Consider the following 22379-nt stretch of genomic DNA (forward strand, 5'->3'; position numbering starts at 1 on the left):
CAGGATAGACACCGACTGGAAGTGCACCACAGAAATTAAAACAAGGATAGCAATGGCAGAAGAGCGTTTTATAAGAAAAGGAGAATTTTCTGCAGCGGTCTGGATAAGGAACTCAGGAAGAGACTCATAAAATGTCTTGTATGGAGTGTTCTTCTATATGGCGCTGAAACATGGACTATGAGGGAGAAAGACAGATAAAGGCTGGAGGCTTTTGAGATCTGGACATGGCGGAGGATGGAAAGAATAAGTTGGATGGACAGAGTAAAAAATGAAGAGGTACTGAGAAGAGTGGGAGTGAAAAGACAGTTACTAGATGTAATAAAGAGAAGAAAAAGAAATTGGATTGGGCATATATTAAGAAAGAATGACGGACTGATAAAAACAGTTTTAGAAGGTTATGTAGAAGGAAAAAGGAAGCGAGGAAGGAAGAGATTCCAGATACTGGATGATATGATGGACGGTACAACATACAACAGCCTTAGGAAGGAAACAATGGATCGCAAGAAAATGAAGAGGCAAAGGACCTGCTAATATAGCAGATAACTGATGATGATGATTCCATAATCAGACACGAAAGAAGTAACACATGGAAATTACGACAGATGTCGAGTCTCAGTTCTTTGAAATGAACAACCGCAGTGCTGTGAGTTAATATATTTCAACTAGCATTAGTACCCGTCGATGCCGGGGTGTGTATTTATTGCATTATTACGTTACTCCATCTCCTTATCCTTCCTCTCTCCATTGTCTTCCGCACCCACTCTTTGACCGTTTCACATGTGCCTGTTGTGAAATTCGGCCTGAAATTCAATTTCACGCGGCTCAGTTCTTATGACTCCATCTCCTGAACAGTGTATCTTACAGTAAAATAGTTTTCCTTTTACGCGCAGTGGAATATCAGGAAATGGTCTGCGAAGTGTGTTGCAAATAAAGTTAGTACACTGACATCAACAGTTAGTTTCACGTAATCGTTCTTTACAGGCTGGATCGAAACATGCCCGACTGTAGAAAAAGACTGGCAATGAATATAGGAAAAGACGGGCGCTGAAGGAAGATGACGATAAGAAGCAAAAGGATGCACTACAACGATATTTCAAGCCAAGGAGAGAACGACCTAGCAGCGGCGAGGGTGGAAAAATAGAGCCTGAAAGTACAGAAACTAGTGGAGCTATTGCAGCTATATCTTTATCTTCAGGACATGACCAGAAATTTGACGAACACAGTACCACGGCCACCGCATACAGTAGCAATGCTGACGGTGGGCCATCCACAACATGTTCAACAGACCTCGTCTGGACTCAGGACCTGCTTTGTGACGAAACGTCCGAGATTGAAACATCAGGGAGAACTGAAATTAGGTGACCCCATTCGGAAAATACCGGAACATCAGCCGAGGTACTCACCACCGGAGAAGGGATTGAAGGCGAGCCTAAACTAGAAGACACAATGGACTCAGATTACCGACTGCATTCGAACGACTTTGGTCATGCGAGGTCCTCCCGAGTGCATTAAGAAAGCTGAAGAATGTCCTAAAAACGCGGGCAACCGGCGTTTCAGCCCTGTGCACTACAGCTATTCTTTGAAGAATTTAGAAGAAGCAGATAGACATTGGTTGGTGAACTCAAAGAGCAAGGATGCTGTGTTCTGCTTTTGTTGCAAACTTTTTTCGTCATCTACAGTAAAAATTGTAAAGAACGGTATAAGCGACTGGCGGCAGGTTGCTTCGTATCTCGAAAGTCACGGGATGTCTACCGAGCATTTGAATTCACATAAAAAGTGGATCGTGTTTTCCGAGGGACTGAAGAAGTCATGAACTGTCGACGTCCGTCATCAAAGGCTTCTGAATACTGAAAGCGAACATTGGAAAAATGTTCTTGAGCGCTTAATAGCAATAATTCATTTCCTGGGTCGGAAATGTCTGCCTTTGAGAGGAAGTACAGATACACTCTTTCAGACTGACAACGGAAACTTTTTGAAACTCGTTGAATTATTTGGGAAGTTCGACACTGTGATGATGGAGTACCTGCACAGAACAAAGCAAGGTGAGAACAAGGGTCATCATTATCTTGGAAAAGAAACACAGAATGAAATAATTCATCTTATTGAATCATCTACAACCAACAACATTCTATTAATGATGAAATCTGCAAAGTATTACAGTATAATTCTGGACTGCACACCAGATATTTCAAAAGTTGGGCAGATGACAGTTGGGGTACGTATCGTCCAGGAGACAAGACTCGACGGGGTATACGATGTCCGAATTCGGGAGCATTTCCTGGGATTTCTTCCAGTGACCGATTCTTCAGGCTCCACTTTGACGCAATTCGTACTCAAGTTCATGGAAGATAAAAAAAATCCTATTGTGTAATATGAGAGGGCAAGGATACGACAATGGAACAAACATGAAAGGAAAGAAGTCTGGTCTCCAGAAAAGAATTTCGGATATGAACAAGAGAGCATTTTATGGGACCATGTAGCAGTCACTCATTCAATCTTGTTGTAAACGATACCGCTATGTCTTCTAAATATGCTGTTTCCATGTTTTCGACAGTGAAAAGCTTGTATGACTTCTTCTCGTCCTCCGTTCGACGTTGGGACGTCTTGAAGAAGTATCTGCCTAACCTGTCGCTGAAGCCACTGAGCGATACTAGGTGGGAAAGTCGCATCGATTCACTTACTCCCCTGAGGTTTCAAATTGGAGGCGTTTTTGATGCACTGGTTCAGATATCAGAAGAATTCGATGACAAGACCGCTCACGAAGCAACGCTACTTGCGAATCAAATAAAAAATTACACCTTTCTCACTTCTCTGGTAATCTGGTACGACGTTCTGCTTCACATCAGTGTAGTCAGTAAGACCCTCCAGACCACTGACATAAATGTTTCTGAGGCCGTGGAAACGCTTGAAGAAACGAAAGCATATTTTGAGACTTGCAGAACAGAAGAAAAATTTGTGTCTTTCTTGACGGATTCCAATTAACTGGCTACAGAATTAGAGATAGAAGATCTAACGTTACCACGGATAAGCATTACCCGGCGACGAAGTGGGAAGGGATGAGACCGTAGATTACCCAGCAAAACGTTACAAGACTGAATTCTACTATTATATTTTGGATAGTAACCACATCTTTGGATGAGAGGTTCAATCAACTGATATCTCATTGTGATTATTTTGATTTTCTCTACGACATCGGCGAGCTGAAGAATGCACCTTCTGACAGCCTGAACACAAAGTGTAGAAACCTCGCAGCGATTTTGCAAGATCATGAGTCAAGCGACATTGATGCACTGGAGTTAAGGGAAGAACTAAAAGTGCTTTCAACATTGTTGAAACCTGGAATCGGTCCAAAAGAGACTCTGAAGTTTATAGGGAGACACAATTTTTGCCGTCATGTGAACATTGCTCTGAGAATTCTCCTAACACTCCCAGTGACAGTTGCGAGTGGAGAGAGGGGCTTCTCAAAACGGAAATTGATAAAGACATGCCTCCGATCAACGATGAGCCAAACTCGTTTGAATGATCTTGCAACAATATCGATTGAGCACGAGCTTGCAGAGGACTTAAATTACACAGATCGTGTGAAAGAGTTTGCACAAGCAAAAGCCAGGAAGGTTTGATTTGTCTAGTATTTTTTTTTTTTTAATTTTATGTTATGATCAGTGTCTTGGTTATTTACTGTGTTGTTTCTTATTTTGTTCAACATTTGATAGTTATTGCAAATATTATTGTTCAAACCAAATTATCGTTAAATTGTAAATATATTTTGTTTTCCGTTGAATTCATTATCTGTTCACAATCACTGAAAAATGTTTATTTACGTTAACCGTAAATTCATGCTGCGCGGGATTAGCCGAGCGGTCCATGGCGCTGCAGTCATGGACTATGCGGCTGATCCCGGCGGAGGTTCGAGTCCTCCCTAGGGCATGAGTGTGTGTGTTTGTCCTTAGCATAATTTAGGTTAAGTTATGTGTAAGCTTAGGGACTGATGACCTTAGCAGTTAAGTCCGTCGCAATTTTAGTTTTTATTTTCCAGATCTGCATAGATGGCTCTGAGCACTATGAGACTTAACATCTGAGGTCATCAGTCCCCTAGAACTTAGAACTACTTAAACCTAACTAACCTAAGGACATTACACACATCCATGCCCGTGGCAGGTTTCGAACCTGCGACCGTAGCGGTCTCGCGGTTCCAGACTGTAGCGCCCAGAACCACTCGGCCACTCTCGCCGGCGATCTACATAGATTTCGGGACAGTGTGGCTATTCCAAATGCCATGAGTTATGTTTACATCTACACCGTCATGCTGAACGTAACTGTCAACATGACGGCTTAGATGTAAACACATATTAAAAGCTTTGAGACTGGCCACTCAGTGGCCGAAACCTAGGTAGATCTGAAAAATTAAAACAAAAATTGCGATTGATTGCTGACATTTCCTACAGATTTGTTTAAATAAAATTCCATAAATGTTTTGTAAAAAAAAAAAAAATAATTGGGGGGGGGGGGGGGGGGGGGGGGGGCGGGCGGCAATTTAGCAGCTGGCACGGAGCGGCACTTGGGCTTGCCCCGGCCCTGCTCTAATGACACGATGAATTCGCTTCAGCATGTTATTGAGGTAGCAGATCTCCCGCAGCTTTTCAAAGCACTTCCGTGCACCAAAGTGACCGTAGCTCAAGTGCACATACCATACCAGTTTGTTCACTAGTTCGTTGGGAATAGCTAATAGCCACCGGGCGTCGTTAACTCCTCGCCTCTTAAACAGAATACCATGCCGCACCAGGTAATGCTGCCGCAGCGCGGCATTTTTCCTGTCATGCCATTTCGTTTTAATGTCACACAACAATTCATCCTTATCCTGCTCGTGACTAATGTGACTCAGTGAGGCATTGATATGGTTTTCAAATGCAACTCCCTTGATGTACATGATACTAAAATTATTCTCCCCTAAATCACCTTCCTCTGTATGTTTGAGCCCTATCGGAACACGTGACAGCGCGTCCGCAGTCACATTCATTTCTCCCGGAATGTATTCTATAGTGAACTGACACTCTTGGTGCAAAAGGGTCCACCTGCCTAGTCTTCCCTGCCCAATTTTCGCTCTCATTAAAAACTGTAAGGCCCTGTGGTCAGTGAAAACTCTCGTCTTTCGGCCGAACAAGTAATAACGAAACTTTTTGAAGGCCCATATGATCGCCAGCGCCTCGAGCTCCGTTACCGAATAATTTCGCTCGCTGCGAGTGAGCACACGGCTGGCGCACGAAATGGTTTTCCATTTCTTGGGGTCGTCTTCTCCTCCTGTTTGAAACACCACCGCCCCCAAACCATTAATCGAGCTGTCCGTCACTAAGCAAAAATCTTGATTCAAGTCAGATGTGAAAGTAGGGTGCGTTGATTAATGCTCTCTTTATACTATTAAATTCGTTATCTGCGTGTTGGTCCCATATCCAGACGGTATTTTTACTTGTCAGTGAAGACAGACGTGGCGTGAATGATAGCCCCACGTTGATAAATCTTTTGCAAAAATTGCAGAGCCCTAAAAATGCCCTCAGTTGCCTTTTTGCTGTGGGAGTTGCACATTCGGCTATAGCCGCGATCTTATCCGGATCGGGGCGGATTCCGTCGGCAGAGACAAGATGTCCTAAAAATTTAATGTCTTTGCGTCCGAATTGTGATTTTTCTAGATTGACGGTTACCCCAGCCTCTGCAAAGACGTCCTAAAGTCTGTTCAGGACCCAGTTACGTTCCTCCCAGGACTTTACAGAGATTAAAATTTCATCTACATACATCGTAACTCGTGCTTTTAAATCATCAGGTAATATACTGTTCAGTCCTCTGATGAACGCAGCAGAAGATACGTTTAGCTCGAACGGAAGGCGGCGGAACTGGTAACAATTTCTATAACACAAGAACGCAGTATACTGCATGCAGGACTGATCGAGGGCTATCTGCCAAAAGCTCAATCAGAGGTCGATCGATGATAATATTTTAACACCATGGAAACGTTGGAGAAGCTCGTCCAGGCTTTCTGTTCTGTCCGTTTCCGGCATTATTACAGTATTTATTTGACGGGAGTCTAACACTAAACGGACAGAATTATCCCGCTTTGGCATCACCAGTAAGGGCGAATTGTATGAGCTTCGTGTCGTCTCATTAATACCTTGCTCTAACATCTTTTCTTTAATTCCTTCTCTACACTCACCTTGTTCGCAAGTGGGATATGGTACGGCTTCACGAAAAACGGTTTGTGCTCACGTACCTTGAACCTGTAATTGACGCCCTTTATTGTGCCTGGTGCTTCTACAAACACGCTTGGATGGTTTATGATTATCCGACGCAATGCTTCCCGGTCCCCATCCGTATTTCGGGGACAGGAAATCCTCTCTTTCCAAATACTGGTAAAAACACCATTCTGTTACTGCTCAGTAGACGTCGAAAGCGACCCATCCACCAGGTTAACGTTGAACACAAGTTCAGGTTGCGATTCGGTGCAAGCGGGAAATCTCAGGCAACTCACTTCACGTTCATGCGATCAGCAAAAATTAAACTGACGGTACTACCTTGAATCTACACTGTCATAAAACCTCCACAAACCTCGATTATTGCATTGTGTGCGTACATAAAATCGGCCCCCAGAATGACCGCCACCCGCATCAGGGGTACAATATAAAAATTAAACTCAAATTCATAACCTTGACATTTGAAATTAATCCGAGCTCGCTGTTTGATCTCTACGATTTTCCTTTAAATCGCTCCCCTTACTCTCGTCCCTCGCCCCGGAAGAACAGGCCAATCTCCGCTCTCCTCGCGCTGCCTGTATGTGCCCTCACCAATAATTGAATACGGACTCCTTGTGTCCAAAATGCACTTTCATTGCAACTCTCTAATTGAGATCTTGACAACTGGCGTAATAACTGGCACTTCACGGCCTGGAGCCTCTCGAAGTAAATCTTCCCGTATATCGTCGTTTTCCATGTACATAATACTCATGTTAGTCCTACTTGCAATTTTGTTCCGTTCCGCGTCGTCGAGCTGTCAAAGTTCCTGCCGCTCATTTTCGATACGAAGATTGTGTCGGGGGTTCGCAGGCCTAATTTCCACCCCAGGTGGTGGTCGCGCATCCGCATTTCTCTCCTCGTTACGTTCTCCACGTAACTGGTTTCTGACCGCCTGATCTCGATTTACACCGTTTCTAGAGTTTGTATCACAATTTGCACGCGCCCTGTCATTTACAAAATGGCGGTTCCTATTGAATGTATTGCTCCAGTTATTCCCACGGTTAGGCCACCCGTTATTACTATTCCCATTTTGTCGATTATGGGGCCGTGATCGATTTCGGTCGCGTCCTCTCGATCTTTCTTGCTCGCGTCTTCTGTTGCGCCTCCTGCTGGAGTCTTGCGCTTCCGCACCACGGGGTCCGCCCGCATAAGTAGTAGCATACGCCTCTGAGTCATCGTCTAGTTCTTGCAGTATTCCTTTGAAAGCTTCCACATCATCTTTGCACCTTGCAGCAAGGATGATGTGGCGGCAGTTACGTTAGACAAATCCGGATCAGCTCTGCTGGTCTCAACGGGTCATACAAGTATTGATTTGCCTGCACCATGTGATCGAATAGACGAGCCGCACTCGTGAAAGCTGAATTTCGCTGGGAGGGTATCAAAAATATCTTATGCTTTACCCTGTCCTGGGTAGCTTCCGACCAGCAGGCCGAAAAAAAGCATGTTTAAACTCATGCACCGTGCCACAACTGCGCGCTACGGTTCTCCTTCGCGCCGTGTGTTCCCTCGCTAGGAAACTACACATGAAGTCGATTTTATGAATGCTGGGCCACGTTGGTGGCAGCGCAAATTCAAAATTGCTCTATCCAAGCAACAGGGTGGATTCCATCGCTCGCGTTTTTAAATATGTCGGACTTTCTCAGCGAAAGTAAGTGCTTGAAATCGACTTCCTGCCTTTCTCTTCGCGGAGATCGTTCACATGAGTTCCTTATTCGCCCCTATGTATTTCCGGCGGGATCGTTATCGCTGGAGTCCCATCCGTCCTCATGCCCAGAGTCTCTTTCAGCACTTCCGTGTGCTTTATTTCATTCGGCCACCCCTCGACCATGTTCTATACGTGTTTCGAGGTTCCCCATTCGTTCATTCAAATCATGGGTTACCCGCTTACTGTCGACGTATTGTCCTTGCTGAAACTTCAGCGAAGACCGCAGCTCTTCGGTATTCTCACTAATACCTGCTCCCGAACTGTTGCCTACCATTTCGACGATCTTCGCAAGGTCATTTCTCAGGTTTTGGGTTTCAGAAGCATTTTCTTGTTTGTTTCGCTCCAGCTCTCGTTCGAGAGCACTAATCGCGCAGCTTTTCAGGTCCACTTGAATCATAGCCTCCGGATACTGCGCGCTCGCTACCTGCTCCTTGGACAATAGCTCTGTGCGGTCCCGTTCGCACTGAGTTTCCAAAGCCTGGAATTTCTCGGTCATTATGCGTGCCCGTTGTTCGACCACCTTGTCAAGTCTGTTCGTTTTCAACCTGGCCGAGACGTTGCTCCACAACACTAACAGCTTTCCTTATTTCTATAGCTATTTCTTCTCGTAACATCGTCTGAAATTCTCTCAGATTATTTGCTATGTTATTCTCTAGTTTATCGAATCGCTATTCTGTCGCCTCCAATCGCTTTTCAGTTTCCTTCGTAGATTTCAGTACCTCGTAGATTTTACGTAAATGCCCCATCATACTTGGCAAGAGCGCGCCCATATCTACCAGCTCACTGTTAAGCTGGCTATTGGTGGGTTCATTACTCTTATCGCGCGTACTTGATTTATTATGCTCCCTACCAAGATCCTCCGTGTCCTGTAATTTCTGACAGTCCGGATCCGCACGATTTTCTACTTCTTCCGTTTGCTCACCTGAGTTCAACATCAAGTTTTCTATGTGTTCTAAAGGTTCATTATTTACATTCAGCCCGATACTATTGTCGTCCTACTTATCACGACTGTTGTCTTTCGCACGGCTTCGCGTATCCATAATTTTAAAATTCTAAATCCCCACAGTAAAAAAATAGTTTACGCGTCCACTGACCACGACAACACACGATTATTTTACTGTGCAAAAACGCAATTTGAAATGTGGCCTGTACTCAAATTTGTCACACGCAAAAAACCAATAACATATCAAAATGTCACAAAAATTAAAAAAAATAGACCATATACCTAAACACAATAGACAACAAACAACACTGTTCACGAAGTCGAGACAAACTCTTTGTCTCAAGCAACACAGAAGTTGTTTGAGCACTGAGGAAAAATTTGCATATAGTTAACGCACTGCTAAATCTAACTTGTATGTCAGAATTTCGCAGGTGTAGCGTATCCTAGGCCAGGGTCGGCCATATGTAAGGTATGTATGTAGAACTGTAAACGGGTCCTAGCCTAGGCTCGACATACGTTACATACCAAGAATAATGGAGATGTAACCCTTGCGTGCAATTTCTGATTAAGTCACCTCACAAGGACGGTTATAAATTTAAAAATTTCACGGTCGCCACCAGCCCAAGCCCTTCCTAACAATTAAGAAAAGACCGAACTGGAAATTATCAGGTCAATTAAATTAAGAATTTAATTATAAGAATACAATTTTTTTAAAGACGCTAACAAGATGAACAGCGTTGTATGTCATATATCAAAAAGCTTGTTTAATTAAATCGATTTTTTCTCCCTTTTTTGTTCATCACAAGCAAGCAGATAAACTTTAAAAAATCTGGGAATAGAAAATTAATTTGAAAACTGGCATAAATGAGAAAGATAAAGGACGCAGAGTTTATCTTTTACGTAGCACATTTATTTCATTACCGAACTTGATGCGCATCCTATGAATACACGATTACTGGTATCTGAATGAAAAATTTAACTAAATAACTCGCCAATAATGGTAGAATAGCACAATTAAAAAAGGAAAAACACACAAAAGGGAGGTGTAACACAATAATTCAACCATTCCATCTACATACCCACGACAGAAATAGTTCAGAGAGATACCTATCACCATTAAGCTCATGCACTAGCCGGGAAAGAGGTTTATGCGATTCGCAAGGTTTGTATAGTAGATATACGACATGGAATCTGCGCCTCCCGCTTACGAACGGCCGAACTTCGGCACGTGGTAAACTTAATTACGAGTTAACTGTTCAGAAATCAGGCATTAAAGCAGGTACAAAAGTAAGAAATTTTAATGGTGCAATAGCAGAATGGTTTTGCCGTCACGAATTAATATTAACTTGGCAAGGCAGAAACCCTCTCTAGGAGCTACGAACTACACTCACCAACCGCTAGTTGCAGAGTATCTTTTCACCACCGAGCTTCGCGTGACTACCGGTGCAACGGGAGCTACCAGAGAGGTAGCCTTCCGCCACCAACCTGACGGACAAACCAACCTCAGACTAAAAGGGGTAAACCTCTCTGTCCAGGTACCGGGAACCTAAGCTCGTCATCTTGTGCTACCCTCCGAACGAGAACCAAACATCACCTGCTCCTAGCAGACGACAACCAACTTAGCGTCCCCCACAAAAGAAACCCGAAACCACTCGTAAAAACACTTATTCAGTCACATTTACGCACACACAGGGTAGGGTGAAGAGAAAAAACGTAATAAATACACGACACGATTTCTTAGGGAACACAAAGAATCAAACATAATATCATTTAGTAAGCCTTACTTTGATTGCTCAGTCTTTCTGGGAGAGTTAATAAATTATACCGCAGTCAGGTGGTGGACAGAATAGGATGCACAGAAACCTGTGAGACAACCGTCTATGAAACGACTCCACAGAGACGTTTCAGTGTCACTTAACTCAGGATCTGTAACAGTCGCGGCTTTGTCACCTACATCTATAACCCCCCCCCCCCCCCCCCCCCCCCAAGTCACCATACAGCGTGTGGCAAGATACTTCTGGCTCCATTATATTTTTCTCCCTTTCTTGTCCCATTCATGGATAACGAGAGGGAAAGCTCCTATGAGTTACAATTATTCCGATTTTCTCATCTTGGCTTATTTCGCGAGACGTATGTGGGAGGAAGTATTACGTCTCACAGCCCTGCTTGCAGCGTACGCTGTTGACGTTTCAGCAGTAAGTTTCAGCAGTAAACCTCTCAATGATGCAGAGCATCTCTATTGTATCATCTTACACTGGTGTTTGTTGAGCTTTTCCGTAATGCTTCCGCATCCGCTAAAGGATCTCGTGGCGAAACGCGCCGCTGTTGCTTCGATCTCGCTCCCTCTCCCACTAATCTTACTTGTTAATGGTCACAGACCGATGAACAACACGAAGAAAGTTGGCCAGTTCCGGGTAGGACCCGCGTTCTGAGGGTTCTGCACAAATTTAATTATGAATACAGACAGTACATCCAATCCGGAAATCGAGGATCTCGACGATTTTTGCCTGTTACCAGCATTGATGCTGGGAATGTATCGGTCCCGGGGATTACAAGACTTCAGAGAATTTCTTAATTTCAGTTTGGAGGTTGGATGACAAATGCCGAAAGAAATATTTTTTCTTATAATTATAACTAAAGATCAACAATTTTCGGATTTTTTCCTTTGCTTGTACCGCGAAACCTTGCTGCTTCCAACAACTGTGCTTGCGAGTATCAAAATATGTGACGTAAATGGCCATATCTTTTGACTGTATTGACTTAGAAGCCTAACTTTTTCACATCACCAAGGGAATAAAGACCTCCGTATGCAATATAAGTTTCACTTGATACATCTTCTAGTTCCTGAGAAAAAGGGGTCTAACAGACAGAGGGATAGACTACACATTTGGATAATAAATGATGGAAGGAATTTTGTTTTCGTTTGATATAGTTACACATTAACAGTTTTCGGATTTATTCCCTCTATCTGCACTGTGAAACCGTACATATTACCAATTTTTATGATTCTAGGTAAACGGGAAGCTCACTACAGGTTTCGATGAGTGAGTTCACAAATACCAAAACACGTGAGATAAATGGCCGTGTCTTTTGAGTGCTTTCACTGGGAGAAGCTTAACCTTTTCATATGACCAAGGGACCACAAACCTTAGTATGTGATGTAAATGTTAATTTGATATGTCTACCCGTTCCAGAGGGAAAGGGGTCTTAACAACGGGCCGACAGTCGGACAGCAGATGACAAAAAATTGTCTTATTGTATAATAACAAATTAACAATTTTTCGAATTTCTTCTTTTGGTTGCTATTATCAAAATAGGCGATGTAAATGGCCGATATTTTGGTTACAATGACATAGAAGCTTATACTCATTACACGTCCAGGGGACTGTTAACCACCGAGCAGTGGTTAGCACACTGGACTCGCATTAGAGAGGACGACGGTTCAATCCCCCGTCCGGTCATCCTGATTTAGGTTTTCCGCGATTTCCCTAAATTGCTCCAGACAAATGCCGGGATGGTTCCTTTGAAAGGGCACCGCCGACTTCCTTCCCCGTCCTTCCCTAATCCGATGAGACCGATGACCTCGCTGTCGGGTCTCCTCCCCCAAACACCCCAACCCCAACCCAACAGGGGGAGGAGGAGGAGGATACTACTAACCTTAGTACGTGACAAAAATTTCAACTTGATACGTCCGCTCGTTTCTAAGAAAAGGTTTTTTTGTAGTGGGACTCAGATGGTCAACAAAGTGATCTTATTAGGGTTCCGTTTCTACCGACTGAGAAACGGAACTCTAAAACTTAATGATGGAGTGTTTTGTTGTGACTGCTTTCCTAGATGAATTACATTTACTTAAGATTTTCCCAGTAATAATCAGGGTGACGTCTACTCTTCCTATACTTTTTTAGGGTTATGTACTTCAATAGGTAAAAAGGGATCCCTCATAGGATCACTTAGTTCTCCTTCTATCTATCTGTCTGTCTGTCTGTCCGACTGCTCAAAACCCTTTTTCTTAGAAACGAGCAGACGTATCAAGTTGAAATTTGTTTCACATATTTAGATCTACAGTCCCTTGTCGATGGATGCAAAAAAATGAAGCTTTTGAGTCATTGCGGTCAAAAGACACGGCTGTTTATGTAACATATTTCGATATTTGCAAACTCAGTCATCAAAACCTGTAGGGTACTTCCTATTGGCGTAGAATCATTAAATTTGCCAAAAAGCAAGGTTTCACGCTGCAACCAAAGGAAAAATCGGCAGATTGTTTTAAAGCAAGGTTTCACGGTCAACCAAATGAAAAATCCGCAAATTGTTAATCTGAATTATATAAAACGAGATTTTTTTGTCATTTGTTATCAGACTGTGTCAGTCCATTTGTCTGTTAAGACCCATTTTTCTCAAGACCGGGTAGACGTATCAAGTTGAAATTGATGTCACATTTCAAGGAGTATGGGCCCTTGGCTTGATAATGAACTGTAGCTTCTAAGTAAATGGAGTCAAAAGATATGGCTAGCTATGTAATTTATTTAGATACTCTCAAACTCATTCATTAAAACCTGCACGATACCTCCCCTTGACGTAGACTCATGAAATATCGCAAGAAGAATGGTTTCTCAGCCTAAGAAAAGGAAAAGAAGCAGAAAATCGCTATCTGAAGCTATAATGTACGAAAAAATGTTCCTTTTGTCATTTGTTAAGCGACTTCAAACATGAAATTAAAACTTGGTGCAAAGTCCTGAAATCCTTGGGACCGATATCTCGCCAGTATCAACTTCCATAACTGGCGAAAATCATCGAGATCCTCGATTCTCGGAATGCCTGAACTGTATATAAACGTAATTTCGTACGGAAACCTTGGTGCACTAGTCCTACTCGCAGCTGGACGGTTTTCTTCGTGGTAATTTCACCAGGTCGCACCGGATGGTTACTCCGTGGTATTTTACGGTAATTACTGTTTGCAGTGATTTGTCACCAACGGTGTAATCGAATGGCGGTGGACCTCTTCTCATGCTTATGCGCAACACGTCACATGTACTGACGTTCAGCAGCCATTCCCTGCACCTATCGTCGATTCTCTGCAGGTCTCCCTGCATTTCGCTGCCGTCTTCTGTCGTCCAAGCCTTCCTACTGACTACAGTACCCTTTTCCACAAGCGAATAGCGAGTCGGGAGAATGATCGTCAGTAATCCTCTGGAGTGGCTCAAACTTTTCAAGGATGTACGTGGGAGGAAGTAATATATTGTCTGACCTTTCCTGGAAAGTGTTCTTCTGAAATTTCAGTAGTAAACCTCTCCGTGATGCACAACGCCTCTCTTGTACCGTCTGCCAACAGAGTTTGTTGAGTATTTCTGTAACGCTCTCGTACCGACTAAAAGATCCCGTGACGAAACGCGCCGCTCTTCGTTGTGTATTCTCTGTCTCTTCTATCAGTCCTATCTGGTAAGGATCATATTCAGAGGAAGCCACTCAGCCTGCAAGATCCGGGCAATCGCAGAGTGTGGATTACTGGTAGTTGGGAGCTTCAATGTTAGGCGCGTTATGGGGCCCTTAGGGACATGGCTGACAAGAAGGGTAAGAAAACCAATGTGCACTGCTGGCCGCGGTAGCCGTGCGGTTCTAGGCGCTCCAGTCCGGAGCCGCGCTGCTGCTACGGTCGCAGGTTCGAATCCTGCCTCGGGCATGGGTGTGTGTGATGTCCTTAGGTTAGTTAGGTTTAAGTAGTTCTAAGTTCTAGGGGACTAATGACCACAGCAGTTGAGTCCCATAGCGCTCAGAGCCATTTGAACCATTTTTGAACCAATGTGCACTCCGTGTGCATACCGGGTGGAGTCATTCCAGATGTGGAAAGGGTCCTTCTGGATACCATGAAGAGCACAGGGTGCAGCCAACTGCATGTGATTGCTCACGTCGGTACCAATGATGTGTGTCACTTTGGATCAGAAGAGATTCTCTCTGGTTTAGAGCGGCTAACAGAAGTGATAAAGGCTGCCAGTCTTGCTTGCAAGATAAAAGCAGAGCTGAGCATTTGCAGCGTAGTCGACAGGACCGATTGCGGACCTCTGGTACAGAGCCGAGTGGAGGGTCTGAATCAGAGGCTCAGACGGCTCTGCGATCGTGTAGGCTGCAGATTCCTCGACTTGCGCCAAACGGTCGTTGGGTTTTGGGTTCCGCTGAATAGCTTCCCCAGGGAAGCGTCCTGGGACCTCTGCTGTTCCTGATCTATATAAATGACCTAGGTGACAATCTGAGCAGTTCTCTTAGGTTGTTCGCAGATGATGGTGTAATTTACCGTCTAGTAAGGTCATCCGAAGACCAGTATCAGTTGCAAAGCGATTTAGAAAAGATTGCTGTATGGTGTGGCAGGTGGCAGTTGACGCTAAATAACGAAAAGTGTGAGGTGATCCACATGAGTTCCGAAAGAAATCCGTTGGAATTCGATTACTGGATAAATAGTACAATTATCAAGGCTGTCAAATCAACTAAGTACCTGGGTGTTAAAATTACGAACAACTTCAGTTGGAAAGACCATATAGATAATATTGTGGGGAAGGCGACCAAAGGTTGCGTTTCATTGGAGAGATATAGGTGTTCATTCTTTCCACGCGCTATACGAGATTGGAATAATAGAGAATTGCGAAGGTGGTTCGATGAACCCTCTGCCAGGCACTTGAATGTGATTTGCAGAGTATCCATGTAGATATTTGATTAACAATACTCAAGAGGGATGAGTTACATTTCCTCAAGATTTTTCGTATGGATATCAGTTTGGCATCCGCTTTTCCTACTATTTGTGTTATGTGGTCATTCCACTTAAGGACGCTCTTGATAGTTATTCCTAGATTTTTTATGGTAGATACTATTTGCAGCAGTTTCTCATGAGCATTGCAGTTGTACAGTAGTGGTTTTCTATTCCTAGGTATGCGCAATATGTTACATTTATTTACATGCAGCATCAACTGTCAGGGCCTGCACCAGTCGTCAATCCTGCAGGTCATCTTGCAAAACGATACTGTCTTCTGGCGTTGCTACTTTCTTATAGACAAGCACATCATCTGTGAACGGTTTTAAAGAGCGTCCGACGCTTTCTACTAGATCATTTATACACATTGTAAATAATAACGGCCCTATAAGACTTCCTTGGGGTATTCCGGAAATTATCTTTACATCTGCCGATTGCTTCCATTAAGAGCGACTTGTTGGCACTGGAATCGTCCTCGGAACTACACAAAATTTCATTCACACATTTATTCGGATCTTCATTCTCTCTATAAACATCTGAATGATCATCGGCAGAAACCCCGAAAGTATTTCAGATTCGCTACTTTCCTTCCGTTTTACTAGTAGGGTCAACTCTAAAACCAGTAGCAACTTCAAGATGAAAATATTAACTATCTGCAATATGAAAATACAATCAAAATTCTAAATAAGCAGAAACTAGACTAAGGCAGTGATGATTGATAGACTGACTACAGATATAAGCACCTAAATAAACGAAGTACAGCGTGGACAAAATAAACACCACAACCACAACACATTATTACGCCTAATACGGTGTAGGAAAACCGTTGGCATTCAAAACTGGTTCAGGTCGTCTCGGAATGAATAAATACACGTCCTGTATGGTTTTCAAGGGAATCTCATTCCATTCTGTCTGCAAAATAGTTGCAAGTTCAGGTAACGATGATGGAAGTGAATAGCGATCAAGCACCCTTCTCTCCAAAGTCGACCAAAAACGCTTAATAATATTGACAGTAATGGCCAGGGAGATGCGACAACTCATCCTAGTGCTCACAAAACGGTGCGAGCAGTGTCGTCTTGCAACGCAGCGCCGCCATTGGAAGGCAAACATTGTTCAATGGTCACATAACCCTTGGCAGTGATGTGTTCTTGCAGAGTAACTATGGGGTCCACGGAGTACCACGATATGGCTGCCAAAATCATCACCGAACGCCCGACATTTCCCACTTATGGGGCATAAGTTAGGACATAAGTTGAAAACATTGAGAAACAGGAGTCATCCGACCAAATGATATTCTTCCATTGCTCTGAAGCCCGTATTTTATTGCTTCTACATCACGTATTCCTGTTGCGGGCATCTGCATCACTGATGAGTGGTTTTGCAATTGCACCTGGCACTGCAGTTCTCTTCCTGTGGAGCTTCCCTTGTGTTTTGGTGCTGACAGGGTTCGTGAGTGCGATATTCAGTTGTGCAGCAGTTGTCCTCTTCAATGACCGTCCATCGCGACCACTCAGCTCACACTTTCGTCCGCGTTGTGAGGTTTATCATCTTTCCCCGTAGGAGGTATAAATCTTCGATACCGTGCCTCTTAGCCGGCCGGAGTGGCCGTACGGTTCTAGGCGCTACAGTCTGGAACCGCGAAACCGCAGCGGTCGCAGGTTCGAATCCTGCCTCGGGCATGGATGTGAGTGGTGTCCTTAGGTTAGTTAATTTTAAGTAGTTCTAAGTTCTAGGGGACTGATGACCTCTGAAGTTAAGTCCCATAGTGCTCAGAGCCATTTGAACCATTTGAACTGTGCCTCTTGAAACACCAACCACTTCGGCTGCCTTTGTTAAGGAAAAAAATGGAAATGAGCGTATGGCATCGTTGGCTGGGAGGCGCCTCCGGGGAAGTTCGGCTGACAAGTACAAGTCTTATTTCAGTGGGCGCCACGTTGGGCGACATGCACGCCCGTGATGAGAATGAAATAATAGTGAGGACAACACAACACTCCAACCCGGCCGAGAATCGAACCCGGGCCCACTTGCATGGGAGGCGAGCGCGTTACCAGCCAACTAAGCAGGTTGCCTTTGTTAAGGAAGCACCCGCCATTGGAACACCAGCAACTTGCCCACTTCCGAATGCACTGAGCTCCGACGTAACGCACTCACGACTGCACAGAACACTGTTCTGACCATCACAGGCACATGCAACGTGTTGAGGACGTTACACAGGTGCCATTCGTGTTGAAATAGGACAGAGCAACCTGCAGGCTTGGGTCGCGTCTGCATTTATGTTCTAGCATGCATTGCTCACGGTGTTTCCTTATTTTTGTGCTTCCCCTGCACTTAAAGAAAAAAACGAAAGAAATGTCACAGCAGATGGCTTCTAATGACAGGGTGTAGAAAATACGAGTTCACTCGAGATCCGTCCGTAATAGATTGCTTAGGACAGTCGAGTAAACTCGGGATCCTTCCGCAATGTGATAATATAAACAGTCACTGCCCTGTAACACACTACTGGCCATTAAATTGCTACACCAAGAAGAAATGCAGATGATAAACGGGTATTCATTGGACAAATATATTATGCTAGAACTGGCATGGTTGCAATTAGCGTTTTGTGTGACGAAGTGTGATGCGCTTTATGTGATCGCAGAGAATAAAATGTCTCTGTATTTCAAGGACTGCATGAATGGAATGTGTAAAAGTTAGATGATAAACATCCTTGGGGAATGTTGCGACTGATACGATATTGTCTGCTGATATATAATGGGGACACACTCTCCGAACTTGTGTGATACTTTTCCGTCTTCGTGTGTCTTTCAGATCGATAAACGGGCCACTTCAGGTACCCCAATTTCTGAGGTTAGCGTAACATTTGAGGCTGTTGTGCTACTGACGTTCTTCCGTGGTATCTTTTCTATTGATTCTGGTGTTGTTTGTGGTATGTTAGGCGACAATGCAGGAGAAATACTGCATGGTTTTTCAGCGTGGCAGTTTCTCTCAGTGACACTGAGAAAGTGGTCTGTGATTTTTCAGACCCACTTGCAGACGCAGCGTAAGCCATTGTACGTTGATGTTCTTGTTGTCATATAAACGCTGTGCGTGACCTGTTTGTGACGCGGAAACAGGGCAAGCAGATTGGTCCTGTTGTTTGTAAGTAGTCTACTGAGTCAAGATAAAGAGGAATTAATGGCATTAGCTGCCAGCGGGCGTTGATTTAAATCAAAGGAGCAAGTTTAAAGTTTGTGCCATACCGGGATTCGAACATGGGTCTCCTTCCACTAGGCAGACGCGCTGACCACTATGTCATCCGGACACAGTGGTCACCACAAACGCACCAACTACCTAAGGACGCCTCCGTTAGATTCGTATTCTGAACTTTATACCGCACACTACTCGCGGCATCTCGCCGATCCCCGTAAGAGTTCGAGCTTTATGTGCGTCTACATTGAAGGGATCATTGGACATCATCGCCTTAATTATATATGTGGTGTCCGTTCTTTCTGACATGTCCGAAAGAGCAGACGCCGCACATTTATTGTCTACTGAGTGTTGTCCGCACCATCTGCTTTATCCAACATGTTTCTCTCTGTCCTGTTGGCGCGACGTAATCTGGACAGGACAGTACCTCGTCAATAGAGACAAGTGAGAAGGCAAATATTGCGAACCAAACGCTATCAGCAGATTAGTATCGGCTTAATTATTTTACAGTATACTAGTGGCAGGATACACACTGTCTATTTTAGACAGTATTTCTCTGTATGTATACCTGGCACTGACATATCAGATTAACATGTATATCCGAAAATGAATGTTTGAAATACGCGCAACTTACTGTTTACTTTTGAGAGCGGCCGAATCTATCAAAATATTCGCTAGAGTCGCTTTCATTTTATCTTGACTCTCACTCTAGAAGATGAGCCTATGTTTACTATGTAATCTTATATTTGAGAAATGAGCACTTGCTGACACACGGCGTAGTTTTCCGGTGTTTTCTTGAGGCTGTACCGTCTGTTTGCGTTTCTTCTGTCACTGACGCTCTGTGATGAAATAATTTGTTTACTTTGGGAGTAATCGCTACTTCGTCGTACACCATAGTCACTAGTTGATGCATCTCGACCTAGTATCGTATCCACTTACAGAGTTCCTATCTATGAGAGCATTAGAGTCTATACAGCAACATTGACTTTGTTCCCCAGTATGCTTCCATACATCAGTGATTGCAAATTCATTTGCTGCTATGCCTTATTGTTATTATGTGATAGCAATTTGAATGAGAGAATGGAGCTATTAAAGCCATTGGAAAAAATATTAGTGATTCCCTTAAAAGAGTGCACTGCTTGATTTGAAACGCTATAGATGCTGTGGAACTGCTAGCAGATCGTCACGTGACTCTGATGTAAGTCATGGCAGTGAAGTGGTGTGTATCTCTCAGTTTGCTGCACGGCATCGGAGCAGTAAGACAGATCGACGTGGGGATGTGACAGAATGGTATGAGTGCCGCCCAGTGAGTAATGTAACATTTTTTTCCTCGGTAAATTTCGGTTGAAAAAGTGCGAAATTTGTTGTAGAACATCGTGAAACACTCCCACTGCAGCCCCTACAGTGTTATCAAGTTCCGACATGTAGCGGCGCTATACATACCCTTCAAAACAGCGTCTGTAACGGTGGTGCGTTCCATGCTGAGAGCTATCATGAGTTTCTTTTGGCGCGAAACTAGAGCATCGTAGGTATTCATAGGCGCTTGCAGAATGCCTACGGAAAACTGGCAGTGAACAAAAGCACGGTGAGTCGTTGAGCGATGCGTCTGCCATCATAGCAGCATGGACACGCAAATCTATCCGATCTCATGCCCGCTGGCCGGATGCACACAGCTGTGACTCCCGCCGTGTTTGAACGTGCGGACACTCTCATTCGAGGTGATCGACTACTGATCACAATAAAATATCTCGCTGCTAAACTGGGGGGGGGGGGGGGGGTCTGTTTTTAGTGCTGACACGACTTGCCCAGCAGTTGGAATGCTTAAAGGTGTGTGCCAAATGCGTTCCTCGCCGCCTAACAGAAGACAATTAAGAGTAACGAAGGACCACCTATGCCGAACTGCTTGCTCGTAACGAGGCTGATTGTGAAAGTGTCTTGTCGAACATCGTCAAAGGCGATGAAACGTGGTTTCCATCACTTGGAACAGGAAATAAAACAACTGTTGTGTCTAGGAGTCCTGCTTACTCGGTTCGCTAGATAAGCAATCAAACAACTCGTATTAATGAGTTTCATTACAACAAGACAAGTTCAAATACTTAACTTTGATAGATGGGTAGCAAGCAAAGAGCGACATACAATATAAGAAGATTCTTCGGAATAGACAAAGTCCGTGCTATGGAGAGACTGCAAATGATAGAGGCTACAATGCGTCTGCTGACGAAGTGGCCAACGTTGAAGCTGCTATCGAAGTGGGCTGCCACGAGAAGGGCGCGCCGCTTATGTCCTCTTCACCTAGGGGCCGCTGCTGTCGCATTATCGTACTGGTGGGAGGTCGGGCAGCGTGCTATTGGCTGACCTCTTTTCACAGCCGTCTCTTCTCTGTCGTTCCCGTCTGGCGTGCCGGCGCTGACTTTACGCCGTAACAACCATCCACAGAGTAGCGCCACACCAACTCTCCCCGGAAGAAAAAGTTCTAAGCGGCACCCTAAGCCAGTAAAATCATGGCGACAGTCTTCTGGGACTCTGAAGGGGTCACTCCGTTTGGTGCCCTCCTTTGTGGTGCAGTTGTCAACTCTGAAGACTCCGAAATGCATTGTGCTACCCTCAGGAAATTGAAGAAGTGACTTTGTGTGTTCATTGCCACAAAAATGCAAACTAACGTCTCCTTCTCCATGACAACTCAAGTCTTCACACAAATCTACGCTACCGAGAGGAGCTGACAAAAATTCATTGGACCGTCCTTCCTAATCAACCCTACTGCTCGGATCTCGTACCTTCCGACTTCCATTTGCTTGGTTCAGTGAAGGATGCACCTTGTGGTAAGCAGTATGTGGATGGGTTGTTGATGCAGCAAGACGTTGGCTCCCACGTCGACCAGTAGAGTGGCCCTTCCTGTAATGTGATGTAAGGCCTTCGCACCGAACGACGATTATGGTGAAAAATAGGGTTTTGTAGCCAAAAGAATGGGGAATAATATGGTGTACTGGAATCCTGAATAAAACAAACCTGCTTACATAAAAAAGTGTTGCATTACAAATTGAACGCCTCCTAGAAACGACCTATCGTGTTTAGACGTGCCCACGAGCATACATTCATTAAATTGCCCGATTTGTTGGTATATCGGCGAGGACTGTCCAACAAATGATGTATCACTCGCAGCTTTGTAGCACGGCATAAGACTGTAGTCTTAACCGGCGGGGACTGGGACGAATGTTATCGAACAATCTGTTTCAAATCCAACAGCAGTTGTTGCTGTCAATGAAGGTAGGTCAAAATCAACATGTTTGCGAGCGAACATTGAGAAGGCAGCTGTATGCAATGGACATTTAGGGTAAGGTACCACGCAAATGCCCATTTTTCACAGTGGCATATAAAGCTGTACGTCCTCACTGGACCAAATTATCCAGAAATAGGACAGTAGCAGATCGGACATTTGTAGCATCGTCCAACTGGTCATTGTTTTACCTCTGTTCAAACGATCTGCATAGCGTTGAGCACTGATAGCCCAACGAGGCGTTTATCCAGCAGGTG

The sequence above is a fragment of the Schistocerca serialis genome, chromosome 4 (genome assembly GCF_023864345.2).
Source record: "Schistocerca serialis cubense isolate TAMUIC-IGC-003099 chromosome 4, iqSchSeri2.2, whole genome shotgun sequence".
In the NCBI taxonomy this organism is placed as follows: Eukaryota; Metazoa; Arthropoda; class Insecta; order Orthoptera; family Acrididae; genus Schistocerca; species Schistocerca serialis.